This window comes from Ctenocephalides felis, unplaced genomic scaffold (genome assembly GCF_003426905.1).
Source record: "Ctenocephalides felis isolate EL2017-DRISC unplaced genomic scaffold, ASM342690v1 CF-g0.4_SCAFFOLD_01886, whole genome shotgun sequence".
NCBI classification, from domain to species: Eukaryota; Metazoa; Arthropoda; class Insecta; order Siphonaptera; family Pulicidae; genus Ctenocephalides; species Ctenocephalides felis.
In genome coordinates this window covers 64,661,153-64,685,328 of record NW_020538040.1, presented here as the reverse complement: position 1 = coordinate 64,685,328, position 24,176 = coordinate 64,661,153, and the positions used below count along the sequence as shown (strand labels likewise).

The 24,176-nt window shown below is 28.3% G+C and overlaps 1 protein-coding gene across 1 annotated transcript in view; it reads left to right on the top strand.

The window, feature by feature from the left end:
* Positions 1 to 24,176, top strand: part of LOC113377087 (dopamine receptor 1) — a 325,240-nt gene that overhangs the window by 278,508 nt on the left and 22,556 nt on the right. The window lies entirely within an intron of this gene.

Here is a 24,176-nt window from a genome sequence, read left to right as displayed (position 1 = left end):
TTAGTTAAATTCCAAAATTATATTAGTTTATGCTGTCTGTATTTTGTTATCTTAGTGTGGTTTTTGCGGGCAAAATTTCAAATATTTTAATTAAGGATGATACACAATAGTGCAGTAGTTCCATAATTATTATGAGTATTTATAGGTTGAGATATTCTATTCAATATATTCTTATATATTATTAATTAAAAAAAAACTTCAAGATATTATTTAATATATTTATGACTCTTAGTCTACTTGCATTTGTATACATTGTAGCATGAATAGTAATCATATACCGATATACTATTATTATGTATATTTTTTATCAATCTATTTTTTATTTATTTAGTGGTATTAATAATTAATATCAATAAAAAATAATTAATAATTAATTAATAAGTAATAATTAATTTAATAAATTATTAATGATGATTAAATCATATAATATACTTGTGCAATATATAAATAATATATATTTAATTATATAAAAATAGTTATTATTATACATATACATATAAATATATAATTATTAAAAATATAAATGTATATATCAATATATCTTGTGTTTTATTAAAAATGTTTTAATTTATCAAGACGCGCGGCGAGCAATGCTGTTGCTAGTCGTTGCGAATGAGAGACGACTTACACGGGCGCTATATGAGCGCGAGCGTGTACTTGCTCAGGTTTTTTCTAATTTTGAATGTGTTCTACCACATGAAATAAAACAAAATTTTGCACACTGAAAGCAAATTGAATAGCCGTTCTAATGATGCTAATTAAAAATTAGTCCAAACAACCGCACTACCCGAAAATTCAAAACGAAAAATTATTTTCACTTTTTCCTGCACTAAAAAATATTTATTAAACAATATTTGTTATTAAAAATATAGTAAACATCGATATAAATATAATCCCGTTATTTGTTTTTTGATATCTTTCACCGTTGCGACAAAAAACGACTTCGAAAAAAGGGGCCACTTTCACACATTTTCAGTGATATCTCGGCCAAATGATGAGCTACGGATTTGAAATTTGGTATATCGGATTTTCTCGAAAATACCTATAAAATGGCATCAAAATTATTTAAATACCAGGGTGGGGCCAATTCTGTATGGAAACACGCCCATACCCTTTGAACTGTACTAAAAAATTTTATCGAAAGAATTTGGTTGAAGACATGTTTGAGCAAGTGAATTTGAACCAAAGCGCATCACACAGGTAGTGTTAGAAGTATCGAGGCAAAAGATCGATATTGAGTACTTTTAAAAGTATCTAATCAAAATATCGATGCCAAAAAAATATCGTGGCGAAAGTATCGATAGTACTCAATATCGAATTTTGAGTACTTTTCATAAAAATCAAACATAAGTGCAAGAAAGATCTAAATCTCATTAAATATCATATCACAATATTAGAATGAATTCTATTGCTCGTATCTGATGTGTTAAATCAGAATCATTTTCAATATTGTAAAATTTTAACAGTAATTTTTCAATACTAATTTCAAATTCTATAATTTTTCAAAAGAAGACAAGTTATAATAGTTGAGTATTTTTGATTAAAACAATATAATAGTCTGATACTAAATTCAAAAACCAATACTTTTTAATTATTTTTAAGCACAATAATATTTTTAATATTTTTAAGTAAAATAATATTTTATAATTGTTGAATATTTTTATATGAATAATTTTAGCGAGCATGCAACTTTCAAAAACCATTACATGTTTACATAAAACTGCAATATGACTCTTTGAAAAGCAATAAACATTCAGTTTAATGACGGTCAAGATATATTATCTTCGACACTTGTAGAGAAACATCCCTTCGGAGCGATGGTATTTAAAGTTTAAATGGTTCCGAGAAACTCAATCCCATATGTTTGCATGTTGAAATTCAAAAATTTCAAAACATGAGTATTTTGCGTTAAAAAAGAGTCGAAATATAATTATTTCAAATAAAAATACTCATTCATTTTAGTATATTATATTGAAATATATGAATATTATTATTTGAAATAATCATACTTCGATTGTTGAATATGTTTTTATAAAACATTTTGGTATTTTAAAAAGTCGTTTCATTTTACATAAGAGAAATAAACATCTTTATTTATTAGTGTGGTCATATTCATTTTGGGTTTTTGAGCAATAAATTCTGAGACTGATGACACCCTTCGGGATCATTTTTTGACATTTCTTTGAACAGTTATGACCACCTATAGAGACTATTGCATTGTATTTCGCAAATGAGTGGTTTTCATAGTTGGTCGATGAGTTGTGTTCATAGATTACGCTGTCGATTCTTTTTGAGTACTATCGACGAAAAAGATCGATATTGGCAAATAGATCGAGCTAAAAAATCGATACCAAAAGTACTTACTATCGACCGCAAAGTATCGATACTTACTCAGTACTCGATATTTTGTTCTAACACTACACACAGGTGACCAGACTTTGGTAATTGGTAATTTGGTAACATGAGCCAAACCCTAAATTTTAACTTTTTACCATGTCGAAATCGGTTAAAGTCATGCTGCTTGCTTTCTTTGGTCATCGTGGTACTGTGTAATAAAGAATATTATATGGAAGTTATGCAGCGTATATATATATATATATATATATATATATATATATATAATATTAGATTTTTGCAGTACTTGAGGTTATCAAATACTTATATTTGTAAGTTAAGAAAGAGAAAACTAATACCTGACACATATTACTGATATTTATATATCTATTAATATCAATAGTTTTGCTTTGGAAACACTTTTCGTGTACTTCTGAAGCCGATCGTAGATGCGACGACGGCCGAAACTAAAACTAATCAATCAATATATATAAGCTAGATATCCTAATTTCCTAAACTTCAAGACATGGGTACATGAATCATATTACTTACTTGGTTGTTTTGGTTCCTACTACAATACATCTTACATTAATTCTTAAATATTCAATATTTCAATTAATAATTATCCCAATACAATTATTTATTTTAATACTTGACACTTCAAAGTATTTCCACAGAATCACTGTATCTTATTACCTCTTAAATAAGCATTATGTACTTACAATCAGTTATGAATAAATTGTGCGATTGCATTTGAACTCAATAAAAAGATAATCGGATATTTCTTCTTCGATAAAACTTTGACTATGAATATATATATTGTATATATATATATATATATATATATATATTATATTATATATAGATATATATATATATATATATATATATATATATAATATATAAAAAGTATTTTATAAAACTATATATAAGTTGATTTTAATATACGCGTTACCTACATTACAAAGAATCTTTGCTATTGCATCTGACATCGGTTATTCATTTTTAAACGGATTTTGTATTAATTACTCAAAGGCAATAAAAATACGAGTAAATGATATAGAATATACTAATACATTTAATATTCCATCTACAATTTCAAAAAACGATGTGTAATACCTGATACTCTCTTTCGTTCGTATGGGAATTGTAATCTAAAAATTATCTCGACAGTTGCCGAGGAAAATTAATTATAAGTAGTTTTATTTGTTGTACGAATTAATACCAGTCATGTATTCAATGATGATTTATCTGTAAGAAATGAAAGAAAAAAATGAAAGTAATAAAATAGAACCACCTAGACATATTGAAAAATATTCATATAAAATAAGAATATGTATATTTGAATGGAATTATAAGTGTTATTTTTTTATTTATAATAATTTTATCCTACTTAGCAATAATTGATTTGCAATTATTTCAGTGATATGTACCAGATGGCATATCCTGCATGTAATTGAAAAAATTGTCAGGTCTTTCAAGCTTATCATAATAAATTTTAATGGCAAGTTAATAAACTCTTTTTAATACTACATTGTAATACTTGCAATTAGTAAGAAGACATTTATATACTTTTGAGTGTGGATAATTTTTATTATCTATCGCATCAACTCTAGATTAATTACACACTTTTTAATAATGGATTCTATGTTATATATAGCGGCATGCAGGTCAAATGGCATTGATTTGAAATTAACTTTTTACAGCTGCTTTTACATGTTTATAAATTTGCGCAATAAAATTCTAAATATTAGCTCTCAAATTTTGGAATAATCCATAGTTCAAAAGTACACTGTATTTAAATCAATTCATGTCAAACATTTATATCAAGAAAAAAATATTATTAATTAATATATAAGTTTAGTAAGGTGGGGCACTAAGGTCCAATTTGACTTTCAGTAATTTTACTGTTTAAACTAAATTAATTACAACACAACAAATAACACATTTCAGATTACATCGTACTAGTATATAACTTTGATCTAGTTTTTTGCTAAAAATGCTCATCAGCAGAGTAGGAATAACTATTACTTTAATTTAACTCTTTTAAAATTGCTAATTTTAATTTATTCTAGGTAAGCTTCTGCAATTTGTTTTAAGACACGATGCCATGCACCACTAGTTAACTTCTCGTAGGTAGAGTTATAGTAATTGTACAAAAATCGAAAAAGCATATGTTCGAAAGTTTCTGAACATTTTGGCATTTGTATGTATGTAAGTATGGATACAACCGATTTGCGAAATTAAAAAAACATTCGATACAAATTAATGAAGAGATGTGCTGATTAGTTTTTGGCAAAGACAGGTCCAAATGTTTCCGAGATACGGAGCACAGAGTGCAGAAAATAGAAATTAAGTTTTTGAGAGAACAGATCATACGATGAATTTTGAATAATTCAAAAAACAGGGAGTAGTGGCGATTAGTTTTTGGCAGGTCCAGCCCTCTCGGAGCTAAATGTGCAAAAAATGGTAGTTTTTGAGAGAACGAAGCATCTGATTTGAATAGTCCAAAAATCATTTAACTTTTGTTGACAGTGCGAAGAATCGATTTTAATTCAATATTTAAAAAAAATATTTTCAAAAGATATGAGAAATTATTCGGATTTTAATTTTAATTTCAGCTAAGGTTTTAAAGCATACTTATATACTCGAAAAAAAAATAATTTTAACTTTGCAATTTAGTTTATATAATTCTTGAAATATTTGACAAGGTCCTTCATTTTGACTCCGGTTGATTAAGTTTTGTTTATACACTTTTTATGTAATATTAATAAATTTTGTCGTCCAATTTATAAGCTTCTATATTTATATAAAATACGAATAATAAAAGGTACAAAATATTATAATAATCTATTTGAAAACAATCGATATTTCTTGAATATTTCACTATGGTACCGAAAGTTCCAGCAATTTACCTTAAGGCACGATGCCATGCACCATCAGTTATAGTCTTAATTGTACGAGACCTAAAGAGGCACCTATCTATCGATCCTTGAAACTTGTTTAAATGCCAATGGTTCGCATTGCACGTGCGGCGACAATTCCTCTTGAAGTGATTACTCGGGCATCGAAAACATTGCTGAAGTTTACTGCAATCGTAAAACGTATGCCCCATCTCATTACAGTTTCTACAATTTATGCGTTTACCACGAAAGCCAAGTTGGATTTTTTTCGTCGCATTCGCAGCTACCGCCCCTGCTATTGCTTGTTTACCGTGTTGGTATTAAAATACTCGTATTTTATTTTCTCATGTTCAAATATGTGTTTTCTCATTCCTTGCCTTTCAGTAAGGCCTCTTCGGTAGTTGTCCACGTTGCATGTTAGATTTATTAAACTGTTCTTGTGACTGAATTAACGTTTGTTTGTTAATAATATATCTTTATATTGTTTATAATTTCTCTTATTTTGAGGCCACGCCAAATTAGGATTTAATCGATAAATTTAATTAGTTTTTTCAATTATTATAATATTCGATGGTTGAGTCTTGTATTTGTAACTATTGTGTAGGTCTTTGAATAAAGAATCCAATTGTAATATATTTAATGAGATTTTTATATAATATTGACGTTTCGGAACTACGTAGGTTCTACTTCAGCACATTCGTCAAGAAACATGATCTTGATTAGATATAAACAGACCAAAACAATATACTTAAGGGGGTATTCTAGTCTTCAAAAAAATCATTTTTTTTATTTCATATTTTCAAAGTTAACTATCTAAGATATGGGTACGAGAAGGTTTTTGAAAATTTGAATTAAGTATTTTCGGAGATATCGGCATTTTACTGACTCGGTCTCCATACTGGTCTGGCTTCACGCAGAACTTTAAATGCGTTTTTCTCAGAACATACTTTTTCAGTACTGTTGACACGATTTCTTGAGTTTTAATCGACCGATTCACTTGAAATGTTCAGAGAATCTTGTTTATAGACCTATCTATAACCCGAACTAGGGTTATCCCCAAATTCCAATTTTTACTATTTTTCGACATCATTTTAAATTAATAATCTTTCTATTTTTTGCATTTCCGTTGGTTAGGAGGGCTGAAATCATGTCAAGATTGAGGTGCCAATTTTTTGAGACCACCCACTTCATCAGCTGCCAGTTTTCCAATTTTCAACTTTTTTATTTTTTTATTTTTGTTTTGTATTTTAATAATATAAATAAACAGTGGTAAAAAATGGATAGTAAAAATATTCATTGCTTTCTTTTACGACACTTTAAAAATGACCTAAAATTCATCGCTCTACACTAAAATACCCCCTTAAGAAAAACTTAATGAATGGATTATAAATCGAAATATTAAATTGTATCTTGAATTTTTTAACAAATGGTAATTCAGAAAAAAACATTAATATTCACCTGAATGATTTATTATACACTACCACTTTACATGCTGCTAAATACAGTACATAAAATCTGTGTTAATTTGAATTTATTCTCTTATAAGAAAAAGATCAATTTTTCAACTGAAGTTATTAGGTATGTTATTTTTCGACTATTTAGCTGCAAATAAACATTTCAAGAATATGTTGGGTAGAGCGGGGCTTAAAGAATCGCGAGAAAAATTTCCACCGTCCACAAGTAAGGTTACATTTTTTTTTAGAATAATAGGTATAACCAGCCATCACCTTGATTTTTAAGACGTTGCTATCAATAGATGAACGTCAATGTTGCAAAATCTATAAGAAGTTAGTTTTTTTAGTTATGAGCACTGTTGTTTAGTTTATGAAGCCCATAATATAATTTTTGAGTATTATTTAATTGTTTTATAGGCATTCTTAAATTTAAGTTAGATACAATAGTTTTTTTTATAAAACTTTTATCAAAGTTTAGACCTAATGAGGTAAAAAGAACCAACTAAACCAAGTTCAGCAAAGGCTAGTAGTTAAAACTTAACTAGTTTTAAACAAGAAAAACTAGTAAATGAAAATATATTTTCAGTTAAAAGAAGTAATTTTGCTATTGAATATATTTCTCGCGAAATGCCAGGTCAAATTTATATACAATGTTATTTCTGTAGAAAATGTACCAATGGACATTAAGAACAATACTTTGAAACTATTGCCCTCTAATTGTTTCATTTTACCCCGGGTAAAAAAGACCATGTGACAAATTTTTGAGTTATTAACATAAAATACTTAACATAAAATTACATATAATGCAGAATCTAACAATATTATTTATAAACAGAATAAGATAAAATAATGAGATATTTGAAAAGAAAATAAAAAGGGTAACTTGTGCAGATGGAGATTATTTGATCAGGTGAAGTGTTGTGAATATCTATTTCATTATTAATTAAGTTAAAGTTAGAGGACATAAGTAAAATAGGTAAATTTAAGAGAGAATTAGATTTAGGAGTAGGATAATTGAAAAATAATTGTGAACGCGTAGATAGTCTTGGAACATTAAAGGAAAGTTGGTTAAGAATAAGAGGGCAGTCTATAGAATTATTGCAAAGTTTAAGTAAGAACATAATTGTACAGATAAATCGACGTGAGGCAAGGGAAAGAATACCAAATTTCTTCAGTAAAGTGTTGCGGTCAAAGCCACGTTCAGGGTAAATTTTATATGTTTTATAATAAAGATATTTAAGATATTTTCGCTGAACCTTCTCTATCGCATCAGAGTTGTTGATTTGATGAGGTTACCAACTAATCGAACTATATTCTAATTTTGAACGTGCATTAGAATAGTACATGCAAAGAAGTGCATTGTTAGAATTGAATTGTTTAGAATTTCTCAGTATCAAACCTAAAGATTTATGTGCTCTATTACAAATATCAGTTATATGATCCGTGAAAAACAAACCAGAATCAAATAAAACTCATTATCCTTTGTATAACTGATGTAACAAACTAAATTATTTTATTATTTGGTTTAATACATAAATATACAATCTACTCTATAAATCTCAATAATATTTATATACCTACATATATATTCCACCTACACGATCAGATTAAAATGTAGTTCAGCCCAAATTCTACGCGTCTCTCTGCAATGTCGTTAAAGTTGTAAATATGATTTATAGTGTATTATATATATATATATATATATATATATATATATATATGGATGGGCATCAATTTAACATTTTCACTTGATACCTTTGTCAGATTTACGCGCACGAATCCCAGTGACCTACGGCGCGGCACGTGATAATAAAGATTTATATTACGTAATAAATATAATTTAATATCGGACCAGCAGTGTGTAAAATTTGATCTAGTTTTTTCTATCTAAACGATTGAAATTTATTATATAATCTCGGCATTACTTCGATGTTGTCATTTTCCATTCTACAAGCAGTTTCGGTAAAAAACATTTCATATACAGTTTATGATACAAAGTTAAAGTTGATAAAAACTTTCTTATTTCAATTTATTCCTTTGACATACCTTTGCATATACATTACACTCTGCAAAAATCTAATAATATTCTGAATATGTAAACTTTGTAAAAATATACAAACTATTTGAAAGCTTTTTGCATATAAAATGTTACTTAGGTATATTTTAGACGTGCGACTCAGGGAAATATCAAATTCACAATTTTTTTGTATTGAAATATTTTGAAAAATTGTTTTTGTTACATTATGTATATCTCCATAAAAATATAGTTTTATAATTATTTCATATCATTTTGATAAATTATTTGAATATTATAATCGGAATATTGTTGAGAGCATAGAAAATATACTAAAATAAGTTGTTTTCTATATTTTTATTTTTTCTTTTGACGTGACATATTTGATATAATTTGCAGCCAATACGTCGAATAAAAAATGGTAAATTGATTTTTATTTCGTTGTTTATACATTTCAAAACTTTATGTGTGTCATAATTCAGTAAACCTAAATTATTTTTTTTTATTTCTTTCTATACAATGAATATAATTAATAAAAAGTAATTAGTGGGGTGCATGGGATCGTGCCTTAAGGCAAATTGCTGGAACTTCCCGTACCATAATTAAAATTCTTGGTACGGAACCCAAAAAAAATTACACAAAATATATAATATTATTAAAATCTCTATAAAATATCTGATAATTTAATGTGCAAATGTCCAATAAACATTTTTGACTACCAAATGACATTTTTTTAACTTATTTTTATTGAGAGTCAATAACCACTGCACCTGAAATTTAATCAGTTCTTCATCTTGTCAATACAAGTAAAATGTTTTTTGAAATATTAAAATCGGACGCTCCATTCTCTTAAAAATTAAATTACTGTTTTTGGCATTTTTGCCCCGTATCTTTAGAACGGCTAGGCCTGACTTCGCCAAAAATTAATCAGCACATCTCGAATCGACTGAATTAGTCAAATCGGTTGATCGGTGTTCCCAAAATCGTCGACGAAAACTTGTATCCGCACACACTCACACACATACATCCATTTTTTCTAAGGTATGCCAAAATGTTCAAAAACCTTTGAAACGTAAAGATATATAAAAATTTTCATTCTGGATTTTTTTGCGATTACTATAACTTACCCTACGGGAAGTTAATAAAACATCGATTTTGAAATGTATTGTATAAATAAACATACCAAACCAGAGAAACAAAACACCAACTTTGAAACAATATTATTTTTAAAATAAAAACTGATTGAGCTGGCACGGCCGTTTTGGAAATACTGAAGAAAATCGCAAAAAATACGTATCACACTTTAAAAACCTAAGAAACTTCATATTAGCGATCTTGGTACGGCGGGGCACAAAGATCATTTTGACAAACCGTCAGTTTTGTACTGCGATCTGCCGAGCTGTTTCTTTGTAATTTGAAAAAAAAAGTTACTTTTCGTCCACATTTAAGCTACTTTCATACTACCTAATCGATTTTAAAAAATCAAAAACTTTTTGAAAGATATTAGTTGGGAATGATTAGTGGAATACTGATTAGTGGAAATCTACCGAGGCGTTTTCTTGTAATTAACTGTTGAAAAAAAATCGGCTTCAGATTTTTATGGAACTTATTTTGGCGATATATATATATATATATATATATATATATATATATATATATATATATATATATATATATATATAGATTATAGAGCATGTTTTATAGAACTTACTGGAATACTACGGATTTACGACAAGTAGTTTAATTTTAAAAATTCATCGAAATTTATGAAAATGAGTAGTTTTTTTGACGTTCGATAAAATTAAAACTTGACGATTTACTTGGTATAACGATAGAGTACTTAAAAAACATACTAAACGATTAAAGTCCTACGGAAACTGGTTTAATTATAAAAATTATTGATTTTTGAAAATTTGCTTTTAGAAAATATTCCGAGTTAACGTGTTCGTTCGTTTTCAATTATGTGTAATAACTCCATTCGGAATACTTTTAATCACTCGTAAATTAATTTATTTTTTATTGATTAAGTCGATTAGAAGTTCATGTAACTTGCCTCAAGGCAAAATACTAATACCAACTAGTTATTTTTTATATTTGATAGATGAAAATTCTGAACAAACACATATATATATATATATATATATATATATATATGCTTGTATTTTTGTGTGTATATATAATATTTGTGTGTGTACATATGTGTCTGATTGTGTTTGCATATTACTAAAGCGTTTTGGAAATGACATTTAGATCAATGCAATATCATTAGAACGGTGACTATATGTTTTCGCATACAGGGTTCATAGTGTATATATAGAACTTTCACGATTGTTGAGTATATCAATCACTCATCAATCTTATTTAAGACAATCTTTGACGTCATAGATTCCTAAGGCGGTTCCTGTCTTGTCTTCAGAAACTCATATCATACATGTGGCAGTGTTGTGATGTTTGTAAGATCTATTCGCATTGTACATTGAGACGTATTGCTCGAACCTGATTAATCTTTTGTAAAATACTAGTCAACAAACAAAAAATTATTACTAAGAATTAGTAACTAAATATAAAACATACGTTGCGAATATCAATTAACGTTAAAAATATTCGACCAATGACATTGTTATTAACCTTCCTAAAAATTCCATTTTTATAAATATGACCTAATTCAAATATCTATATATATATATATATATATATATATATATATATATCTATGTTTTGAAAAAATATGTTTTTCAGTAAGAGAAACTTCTAAATAACCAAACAATTTTTAAATTGTTTGAGTCAAAGATGAATTTATTGTACAATTATGAAAAAGTTGAAGTTTTTTATAATTTGGCTTATGTCCAAAAATGTAAAGTTTTTCATTTAAATGTTATAATTTCAATATTTTAAATGTATAAATTTTGAAGAATTTGAATTTTTCAAAAAAAATTAATTTTGAAAAAGGATTCGAAAAAAAATATCGCAAAAATAGGCAATAGATTAAATCGTTAAAAATAGGCAGTAGATTAAATCGTAAAAAAAGTAAAAATAGGAAATAGATTAAATAGACTGACTGCAAAAATCACTTATTTTGTTACTTATACGTTTTATTTCTAAGTTAGTAAAATATTCATAATCTATGCTTATTCTATTGCCTCGATGCATTTTTGTTAAAAAAAACTCCTTTGTTTTTATTTTTATATACTATATAGTTGCAGATAATAGCCTAAAGCACACTCGTAGTTTATTCGGATGTATATTCAGACTTAAAAGTCCGCGGGTAAAAAGAACCATCATCATTATCTCAAAAACGAGCAAAGTATAAAATTTTTAGTACACCTTAATTCATACAACGTCGTTATCAGGAGATAAACGAAAATATATGAATATTTATACCAAAAGTTTTTTTTCGTATCTTTTGGTTTTGAGCTTTTGTATTTAGTTTGTGATACTTGGAAACAATTACAGGTATACGATATTTAATTATTTTGTAAGATGTATTGTTAATTTTAAGTTAGATTCAACAATTTTTTATATAAACTACAAAAGCTCACATGTGAATGGGGTAAAAAGACCAACTATACCTTTATATTGGCAAAGGAGTACACAACAAAAAATAATAAAGCAAATTGTGTTCAAAAAAACAATTTTATATGATTAATTCTTATAAATTGAATTAATAATCATTCTACCTTTCCTGATGAATATTTCTTTCAAAATATCATATCAAAGATTATATACAATAAAATCTTTGTAAAAATGTTCCCATAAAATTTGTGTCTATAAAAATACCTACATTATTTAACCAATGTGAAGTTAAATAATGTAGATATTATTTCAGAAAATTTCTTTAAAATTAAAAAAAGACATAAGATCTGTTTGCTTCGTGACTATCCTTTCTTACTCCGTCTATTGGGCAAAAAGGGACAGGAGACAAATTTTATAAGTGGATTATTACTATTTCGCTATATTCCAATTTTGATTTTAATTTCAGAATTATGGCATATTTATGGTACTTTAATGATAGTGTCTACATTGACATAAGATCTAAAATTGAAGCTATATTTATTATAATTGATAAAAACCCAGTCTGAATTATAACTGCTATAAGAAATGTTGCGTGTTAAATGAAAGAGTGAATATTGTACATTTTTGCATGATATTCTATTATCAAGTTTATTATTGCATGGGCTAAAATAGCATTAACTATAAGTCTGAAAGGTTCTTGATTTATTTTTATCCGAATCATAAAATATTTTTCGAGTGTTTTTTTTTACTTAAGTCACAAAGCAACAGTTGAAAAGTTCATTGTACCCATTCAATTCTGTTTCTGCGACCGCGTAATAAGAAACAGAAAAGAAGTCTCAATCCATCACTCAGTGTCAAGTCATCGTTTAGTCTCAAACACACATTTCTTGTGAAAACTTGAAATTATATTCTGAAAACATACGTATTTATTTATTATTCAATTTTATTGTTATTTGTATGCAACTGGTACAATATTTATAATAATTTATTTAACTTGGTGTTGTTTCTCCTTTTCAATTTGTTACATAGTATCGAATACTGTGGGAGAGACTGGGTATGGTTGTGCCACTTCTTTTTGATCAGCCATAATTTTGTTAATTCACCAGCTAGGAGAAACTTAAATTAAATGGTAATTTGACTATTTGTCTACGAGGAAATATTGAGATACACTCCCTAAATACGATGGATTATATTATTAGTGACAAAATCAAATCATACCAGAAAGGGGCGAGTATCACAGCCGTCCACAGCCTAAGAATAAGTATAAACGCCAAAATGGTTTATAACAACTATAATATTGTAAAAATATCTAACACAACACAACATAATCATTTAAACAAAGCTTATGAAGATAATATAACAAAACATAATTTAAGAAAAATTTAAGTTAAGATAGATTTTTTTTATCCGTTTAATCTTTACGAAAAGAACAAGGCCCATAATAACCATATGTCACAACAGTACCCAATGCACACTTTTGAAGACAAATCAGTATTATATGACTTAGCTAAATTATTTACGCAAAAACTAATTGCTGGTAATTAACTACTAAGGCTCAACTTACAGCAAAATAACAAACTAAGTGATCTATCTGTATACAAGAAGCAGTAATTATCACAAGAAATCTAAAAAAGAAACTTTTTTTGACACTTCTAAAGCAATGCGGTTTACAGATCATGCTAATGTAGGGCGCTGACTCAATGCAATAATGGATACTTGTTCGAACAAACATACTTAATCTTTCTCGCTTTGAACCCTGTGTCAAAATCAGTATAGTTTAGCTGTTATGACTATTATCCTTGGCACAACCGTACCCAGTATTTCCTATAGTAGAGTAGATAAAAAAAAATTATATACTACCTTAAGAGAGTCAATTGAAACCAGATAGTATTTCAAATGTTAATATAATATGCATTGTACTGATTGCAATGTCAAAATTACTTCGTTACATAATGTCACCAAGATGGAATCAGGCTGACTATATATTTGATCTATAATGTCTGAGCGATAAGTAGCTTCAACGCCGCAGGTCGTGAAGATAGCATGTCCTTAACCTTATGAAAACAATGAATACTCCAGCTGATTATAAGCTTACTTTGGTATGATGGCATCTACGAGACGAAATTATATCCGAATCTCTATTAACCGAATAGATAAAATGACAGCAAGAACAAAGTTTCCTTCGTCATGCAAATATGACAAAGATATGCGTTAATGCGGGTTTTCATCTAGTACATTTCTTATAAAAACTAGAGTGAATGACAAGAGTTTCAACTTCATCAAATATAAAAAGTGTTAATATAAGAAAAGAGATAGAAAGTAATCTATATCTGACTCTTATTGAGAAAAAAGTGCCAACAATTCATCGAATAAAAAATTAAATAACTAAAAGGTCGATTTCAAATAAGAATGCAGATAATGGACGATTTACCCGAAAATAGCAAATACATGGTATTGAAAGATTTGTTTTTATTCACTATTATATTTACAACTGTCTAGTTAAAGACATTTAGTAAATTTGTGGAATTCATAATTGTCAGTCGTAAAAGGACATTGTATACTGTGGTGAAATGAACTCAATAGTTGTTTTTTCATTCGTTATAAACAATTCTAACAATATATTAATGATAATAATCAACTTAACTATTAATTAACTTAACTACTTTCCTATAAAAATTTTTTTTATAAATAATAACTAAGTTATTTCAATCTTAATCAGGTAAATTGATGACTTAAATCAAGCGGCGATATTCTCTTCAATCTACGACGATAGTTTTCTGTTATTAAGGAGTTTGTTAGTTATATTAAGGAGATGACAGATGAGCTTGTTTCAATATTTAGGTGCTGTTCTCGTTATTACATCTTTTATGGTAGGTGTGTTCGTGTCGAGATGAATTAGCCAGTTGGAGATATATTTTGGTGCTGCTCAGGCAATTTTCAAAAATTTGTCCTGAAATTTTTGTATTATTTAAAAATCATTGAAAGATTGTAACAGAACATAAAAGTAAAATTGGATTTTTGTTAGGAAAGGAAAATGATTCACAAACAAGGGTAAAAAGAGAGGTAAATTAATTGTGTTGCTATTACACCAAATATCTGCCTTCTAGAAGAGCAGATGAAATAATGAATGAAATTTATATGAATCACAAAATGCAAAATTAATAATGATAAAAAACAGTTTCAACAGATTATTTGTTGGTTTTACACAGTTTGAATCACAAACTCTAGTTTTATCAATAGCTATCAGCTCAGCAATTATTATACAGAAATTAGTACCTACCAATACCGATAATGAATTTAAATATTCTTAATAGTTTTAATAAAACATTGATAGCTAAAGAGAAGGAATTATAACAACCCTGTATAATTTTATTAAATTTAGTAACATGAAATTATAAATGGAGCAAAATAATTGTACAGAATAATTATTGTAATTGAAAATGGCATATGTACATGTCGACAAAGTCATAATAAAAAATTGAAAAAAATACATGTTACAAAAAATATTAATTGTTTTATAAATTATCGAGTTGTTGTAAAGTTGAATTTGCTTGAATCGAATAAATATCAATTTACACTACAATCAATGACTTCTTTATATAGATAAGTACATCACACTTTGAAAAGTGATATTCCTGATATTATTGAGGTTGAAATTCAATTCAATTGCGAACTGCTGATTTAACATTTATATTTTTCTTTATATTAACCAACAGAGATAAAGTAAAAACTTTGAGATTAATAACTAATACTTATGTAATGGTTTCTCCAAAGAATGATTTATTAAAATTTAAATATAATATATAATATTCTATCATGTTATTTTTATAGGTTCGACCTAGAGAAGGAAACGCTTTACATGCAAAAACGGATCTGCATTAAGATCGAAATTTATAATATATTTTTAAATTAAATTTCGTTTTTTATTATATACGAGCAGAAAATGTCAGGTGCATTAGTACGAAATGCTAAGTTAGATGAAAATCCAATACTGACTTCTTCAACTGCAATTTCGAAACTTTCTCTTGAATAGTTGAAAAGTTTACTTATAGTGAACCATGCAAGTATTTTGAAAACTTTCATTTATTGGCAGGAAACCCAGGATTTGGCATTTGAAATAAATATAATACATCGTATTAGAAACCTCATAATCTAATATGCATCTCGTAAATAATTTTTTTTTTTTGGTCTAAAAATGACTATATGTGTGATACTATACGTTACACATCTACTTTTATAAGAAAAGATATTTTAAAAAATATTATTTTCATTTTTTGTGATTTTATTAACTTGCATTGCTGCAGGAAGATAAAAATGTAATTACTAATATTAATTACACTTTGTTTTGTGTGATTGTAATTTATGGAGCCAATTCTCCGGTAAAATACGTTGTTATGACAACGCTATGTTATGCTCTTCTATGGTATTTGCTGTGCAGTTAGGCGTTTTAGATGTAAAATCTAACCAAAAAACTCAGAGACTTAAAAAAATGATAACATAAGTGCATTTTTCGGATGTGTTAAACGCCTGACTGCACAGCAAATATTACATAACATTTTGACTGTTCTCATTATATAGAAAGGTTATGACAATGCTATATTATGTTCTATTTTACCAAAGAAAGCGCCCCTATATATAATTATCAAATTTACTTAAATATCAGTTTCAAAGTTCAACAGCATTTTGACGGCATTTTTTAAATAAAAGTAGCTAATCATTTTGCAGAGAAATAAGGCATGTCGTTGCTTATGAGTCATGTAAATATGTATTTATTTTAAATTATGATTATACATAATTACAGTCAGTGCTGGATTTACAGTAGGGGCAATCGGGGCTACTGCCCAGGGCGGCAAATTTTGGGGGGCGGCAAAATTTGGATAGTGAGAAAAAATTCTGTACAATATAATCAACTTTTTTTAATAACATTTTTTATTTCAAGAAATCTAATTAACAAAACATAATACGATTGCAATGCAAAATTTGGGTTGAAATAAACGTTAACTAAAACTTATTATTTTGCCTTGCCTCCCTCTCCGAACGTAAATTATCAAATTGGTTAATAAGTTATCAAATTTGGCAATTTGGCTAATATAAAGATCTGTAAACAAGCTGAAAGTTTAAGAAAAATATGTTCTTCAGTTCTCGAGCCCTCTTAAAATATACGTATTTGTGCACTTCCAAGCTTATAGCGTCAAAAAAAAAATTAAACTGAGTGACTCATGGCACTGTGCCTTAAGACAAATTACTGAAACACATTGTACTGAAAATTACATTTTATAAAAAGCTTTAAATTTTATTGGAAAATGAAAAAAAGACTTCTAAAACACATTTTTTTATTTTAAAATTTTTCGAAAATTATGAACTTTTTGCAAAGCAATCACGCTGCGTAGCTGTTTCAGAGAAGAAGTATCGAAACTCAATTACCATTTTTCGTAATTGCCTGTACCAAAAGCTGATCAGCACGTCCGCCCCATCAATTTGTATACAAATCTAATATTTTTTAATTCTTCAAGTCGATTTCGAGAACACGGATCAACCGATTTATGATTCAATTCCTATTGATATAAGGAGACGTGCTGATTAGTTACTGGTCAAGGCAGGTCCAACTGTTTTGAAGATACGGGCCAAAATGCCAAAAATGATAATTCAGTTTTTGAGAAAAAAGCGTCCAATAACATTCAAAAAAATTTACAGAATAAATAACTGCTTAAATTTGTGGGGGCAGAATTAGCGGTTTCGATGATCCAATAAAAAATTTGAAAAATAAACATTTGGCGGACAAAAGTGATCATAAGACATAGGCACATTAAATTATTTTAACATATTAAATAATTAAAATATTTTAAAGATATAATAACAAGTATAAATTTTGTTTACATTTATATAAGTTCTGTAACATTGTTTATCAGTTAGACTGCGACGCGGCGCTTACGCGCTTTTATATTTTGTCCTACGCAGCTGAAGCAGCGCGAATGCTTTAAAAAAAAGTTCGAAAGTTCGTAAAATTTCAGGAATGGGGCGGCATTTTTGTCAGTGCCCCGGGGCGCCAAATTTCTAAATCCGGCCCTGATTACAGTTAACCTAAATATAAAACGTGTAACCGTTGTAAAACTTCGTGAATTTTAAAACATATTTGTTTCTTTTGATTAGATCTCGCATAAAATTATAGGAAAATCTAAAGTTTGTGAGACAAATAAGTGTAATATGGAGTGTGTAATATTTTATATAGTTCATACCGACTATTTTGTAAAATTTTATATTATAAAAACTCGCTAGCAAAAAGAATAACAGCCTAATAATAAAATCTATTTCCAAAATTGTCTTTTCTAATTGTCAGTTACAGTTCGGCACAAATGTCTAAATAATACTGATATCTTGGCTAAATAGATTTTATATTTGTTTGCATTACATTGATTCGATTGTACTCGATGGCTGGGCTCTTATAACATAGAATTGAATTTAGTTCCAGTAATATTTCTCGTTTATCTGGTATATAGAAGAATTTACTTATTTTTAGTTAAATCTCTAGTCTTGAATGTTCATTTAATTATTATTAGTATTTTCAAGAGACTTGACCTATATGCCAAGTTACCTTTTTATGCATTTTTATCAAATGTGCTTTTAGTTTCATTTATCATAATTAAATATAGAAAATACATTGGTACTAATAACAAAAATCAGTCTTGGTATTAGACGAAACTATTAAAATGTTGCAAATTACTGAGAAAATTATTTTGAAAATTGTGAAAAAGGTGTTAGCAGAAAAACAAAACACACTGAAATATAAAATGCTGAAAGTGCAGATTAAGTGAAATTAGATCGTCGTGAAATTAAAGACACATAATACGAAAAGACCAGCTTTTGCTTCTATCCAAGTAAAAATGGCAGGGGTAACAATAAAAATAAAAATTACCCGAATAAATAATGAGTACCCAACCCAAATAAAAAATTAGACAAATCGTCTAATACTAAGTTTTAGAAGATAAAATATAGAGTAATAAGTTAAAAATTAAAATTTAAACAAGTGTTTCTTAATGTGAAATTAATTATATTTTCAATGTTTTAAATAAAGAGCTCTGATAACATATTTTTGCGTATATTATAAGCCGTGGTTGCATGTAAAGAACGCGCTTACCAACCACTTGTTCCAGGTTCGATCACTACATCGGCCAGCTTTATATCGAGCAATATGATATTAGATTTCTACTTGAGATTATAGATCATAAAAATAATATCAAGTGAAAAGTGCCTTATCATAAGACATTGTAATACAATGTCAAAAAATACCGTTAAAGCAGTAGTTATATTAGATATATCGCAACTAGGAAAGGACAACAAGTGGGTTGTCCTTTAATTTAATCTAGAACTTTATATTTAAAGTATTGAAAATATAATTAAATTTGCACTTGTTTGAAAATCTTGTTTAAATTTTAATATTTAACTTATTTGTCTATTTTTTCATCTTCTAAAACTTAGTATTAGTTTATTCATCGTATTTTTGCAACTTATTTATTTGGGTTATTTTTAGTGGGTTGCCTTCCAAAATAGCCGTTGTCTAAAATGAATAAAGCATTTGATATTAACTATCTTTATAACAGTCAAATCGTAATTTAAACAAATAATGAAAGTTATTAAATAAACTAATTTGTATTGGTATTTTGACTTGAGGCAAGTTACATGAACTAGCCGATATGTGTAATTAATCGACTTAATCAATAAAAACTAAATTAATTTATGAGCAATTAAAAGTATTCCGAGTGGATTTATTACACATAATTGAAAACGAACACGGAGACACGAAGTATTTTCTAAAAGCAAATTTTCAAAAATCAACAATTTTTGTAATTGAACCAGTTTCAATGCGACTTTAATGGTTTAGTATGTTCAATATAACCAAGTACTCTATCGTTATACCAAGTAAATCGTCTAATTTTAATTTTAACGAACGTCAAACAATCTACTCATTTTCTCAAACTTCGATGAATTTTTAAAATTAAATTACTTGTCGTAAGGCCGTAATATTTCAGTAAGTTTTATAAGACCATGATATATTATATATCGCCAAAAAAAGTTCCATAAAAATCGGTTTAATTTTTTTTTTCAACAGTTAATTGCAAGAAATGGCTCGGTAGATATTCACCTAAAACTAATCAGTCTCATTCCCAACTAATATCTTTCGATTAGTTTTTGATTTTTTTAATCGATTCGGTAGTATCAACTTAAATGTGGATCGCTGCACAAAACTGAGAAAAGATAATCCACATCGAAATACATCGATTGGCTTTTAAATTTTTGAAATCGTTTTTTATATTTCGACGTTTTTGATCAAACGTCGATGAAAGTTCTAATTTTGATAAATGCGAAAAAAACTATACTAATTTTTGCAAACACTTTTACGAATTTTTAAAATTAATCGACTTGTCGTAAGGCCGTAATATTTAAGTGTGATCTATAAGACTATGGTATCTACCATAAAAAAAATTCATAAGAATCGTCGAAAAAACATTTTTAACTTCCCGTAGGGCAAGTTATAGTAATCGCAAAAAAATCGAAAATGAAAATTTTTGCATTTTTCGACGTTTCAAAGGTTTCTGAATATTTTGGCATACCTTAGAAAAAATGGATGTATGTGTGTGTGTGTGTGTGTGTGTGTGCGTGTGTGTATGTATGTGCGGATACAAATTTTCGTCGACGATTTCGGGAACACCGATCAACCGATTTGAATAATTCAAAAAACATTCGATTTGTATTGATAAGGAGACGTGCTGATTAGTTTTTGGCAAAGTCAGGTCTAGCCGTTCCGAAGATACGGGGCAGAAAGTGCCGAAAACGGTAACTCAGTTTTTAAGAGAACGGAGCGTCCGATTTTAATAATTCAAAAAACATTTTACTTGTATTGACAAGGTGAAGAACCGATCAAATTTTCATCTAGGCAGGTCTAGCGGTTTCGGAGATCTAATGAAAAAAGTAAAAAAAAATGCCATTTGGCCGTCAAAAATGATCATTAGACATATGCACATCAAATTATCAGATATTTTATAGAGATTTTATTGATAAGGAGACGTGCTGATTAGTTTTTGGCGAAGGCAGGTCTAGCCGTTCCGAAGATACGGGGCAAGAAGTGAAAACGGTAACTCAGTTTTTAAGAGAACGGAACGTCCGATTAAAATGATTCAAAAAACATTTCACTTGTATTGACAAGATGAAGAACCGATAAAATTTTCATAAAGGTAGGTCTAGCGGTTTCGGAGATATGGAGGAAAAAGTAAAAAAATTAGCCATTTGGCGGTAAAAAATGATCATTAGACATATGCACATCAAATCATCAGATATTTTATAGAGATTTTAACAATAAGTATACATTTTGTTAACATTCCTATGCTTTGGTTCCGTACCAATGCTTATGCGTTAGACAGCGACGCGGCGCTTACGCGCTTTATATTTTGTACCTATGCAGTTAAATCAGTACGATGGCTTTGAAAAAAAAGTTCAGATCTTGCACAATATGTCAAAATAAAGAAAAAAACGATGCCTTAATTGCCTTAAGACAGAATTCCACTTACAGCTAGTTTAACACTTTGTTACAAGAAAACGGTCTAGCCGATCTTTACCAAAAACTAGTCAGGTCGATTCCCAATCAATATATTTCGAACGGTTTTTGAATTTTCAAAATCGATTCAGAATTGCTGCCTAAACGGCTTGGCTGATCGTCGCGCAAAATTAATAAACGCTTGTCCTCATCGAAATACACCGAATGGCTTTAAAATTTTTGAAATCGATCTAGCCGTTTTTAAAAAAACGTCGATTTACGGCAAAAAATCTGTTCACATACACACACACACATACTTTTTCCAAATTTGGTCCTATTCGATTCAGAATGGCAGAAACGTCGAGAAAACATAAAATTAGCGAGTCGGATTTTTTTATGAAAACATAAAGAAGTTGATTAAAGTAAATATATTTATAATTGAAAAAATATATACCTACAACTTGTTGGTATACCTCAATATATGCAAGCTTATACTAAAAGTAAATCTATTGACTCAAGTAATGATTTGTGTTACAAGATACTATCTCATTCGGACGCATGTCGTTGTTTAATAGAGATATCTATTATCCAATATGTGTAAAGAAATATTAGTCGGTATGTAAAAACAAAAATTTGAATATTTATCAAACGTCTATTTTACTAAATTCCGCATGGCAGACTAATTGAGCGTTACGCTCCATCTCTATTGAAACAAACGCTTGTTAATAAAATCACAAGACTAACAAACAACAACGCGCCAGGTGCAGTGTAACCCATTGTGCAAACAGCCAAGAGACATTTCCGATTTAGTGGAACAAAGACAAAGCGTGTTTGGAAATTTGTGTTTTCGACAACGATACATGGATACATGCACTCTAACGACAAACCTCGGACAAAATACATCGCTGTCATCTACTATGCAATTGAAACGTGTTGTTTGTTTAATAAAAAAAATATTATTTTATATAGAGCAGATTGGGGCTTCAAAATCCGCGAGTAAAATCCATTATATAAAAAACAAGTAATGTATGATATCTTATATATAAAAATGAATCGCAAAATATGTTGGTGAGCGCATAACTCAACAACGCCTGGACCAATTTGGCCATTTCTTTTTTAAAACATTTGTTGAAGTCCAAGGATGGTTCTTTGATTTGAGCTTTATTGCTATTATATAAAGTGCATATTCAATTACAAGCACTCACTGTATACTCCTCCTAAACGATTATTCGGATTTTGATGAATCTTTCTGAAGTTTGTTAAGGAAATTTTCTAGGATGTATGTGATTATAAAGTACTGAGATGTATGTGCAAAATTGTGGAAATAAATGGAAAAAAATACAAAAAACTACATGTCATTGTTTGCATTGAAAACAAATGAAAAATTTCATCTGCCAAAAATTTCAATTTACTTATGAACATAGACAATATTAGAATATTTATAATAAATTTATGATTATGAATAAGAAAAATGAAATGTCTACATTATTATTGCCAAAAAGCAGCTGAGATGTGCCAGAAATTAAAATAATATAAAATACAGTTATATGTATGGCAGATTGAATGATACACATATCAACAGGATATGACAAATTAATTCACTTAAAATATGAAATAAAGTATTAATTAGGGCCGGTCCTATCTTTAATGCGATGCATGCAAAACATACTAGCGCACGCCTTAGGGGGCGTCAACACAAGATTCGGATAATTTCTTTGCATCTTTTACTAATCTTTCCACAATATTTTTAAAATTCGTAAAAATTTCACTTTATAACAACAAATGGGAAAGTAAAGGTGAATACATACAATTCGGCCCCCACGATATCGATTAGGAGAAGTTTAAGATGCAATTTTGGATATCTTAAATAATTTAATTTAAAATTAAATTAATTTAATCCAACATAAAGTACCAGTGTTATATTATGGTTATGGTTATGTTATACCGTTTAAAAGACTTCAATTTCCAATATAGTGTGGGAATTGAGACTCATCATTTTATTTGAAGCAGTTCTACATTTAACATTGCTCATATTATAAATGTTTACGCATTTTGGCGTGAAAAGTAATTTAAAAAACAATAATTATTATTTTTAGCTAAACGGTAAATATTAATATATTATATTAAAAAATTATAGACATGGGTACAGGACAACGTCTGTCGGGTCATCTAGTTTCGTAATAAAGTTATATTAAAAAATGCAAAAAAAAATTGTAAATAGCCATGACTTTGAATCGGGCGACCTGCATATCAAGGAATAAAAGACCACATTATGCAATTTTTAACGATAGTATTTTTTCCTGTTAGTTTGTTTCATTTTGAGCTTTATTATGTAGTTTACGATACCTGAATATAATTTCTAACGCGGTTTAGGAATTGAGACCATACCCCTATCATAACACGGTACTCTCGGGTTGCTAAATCACGGT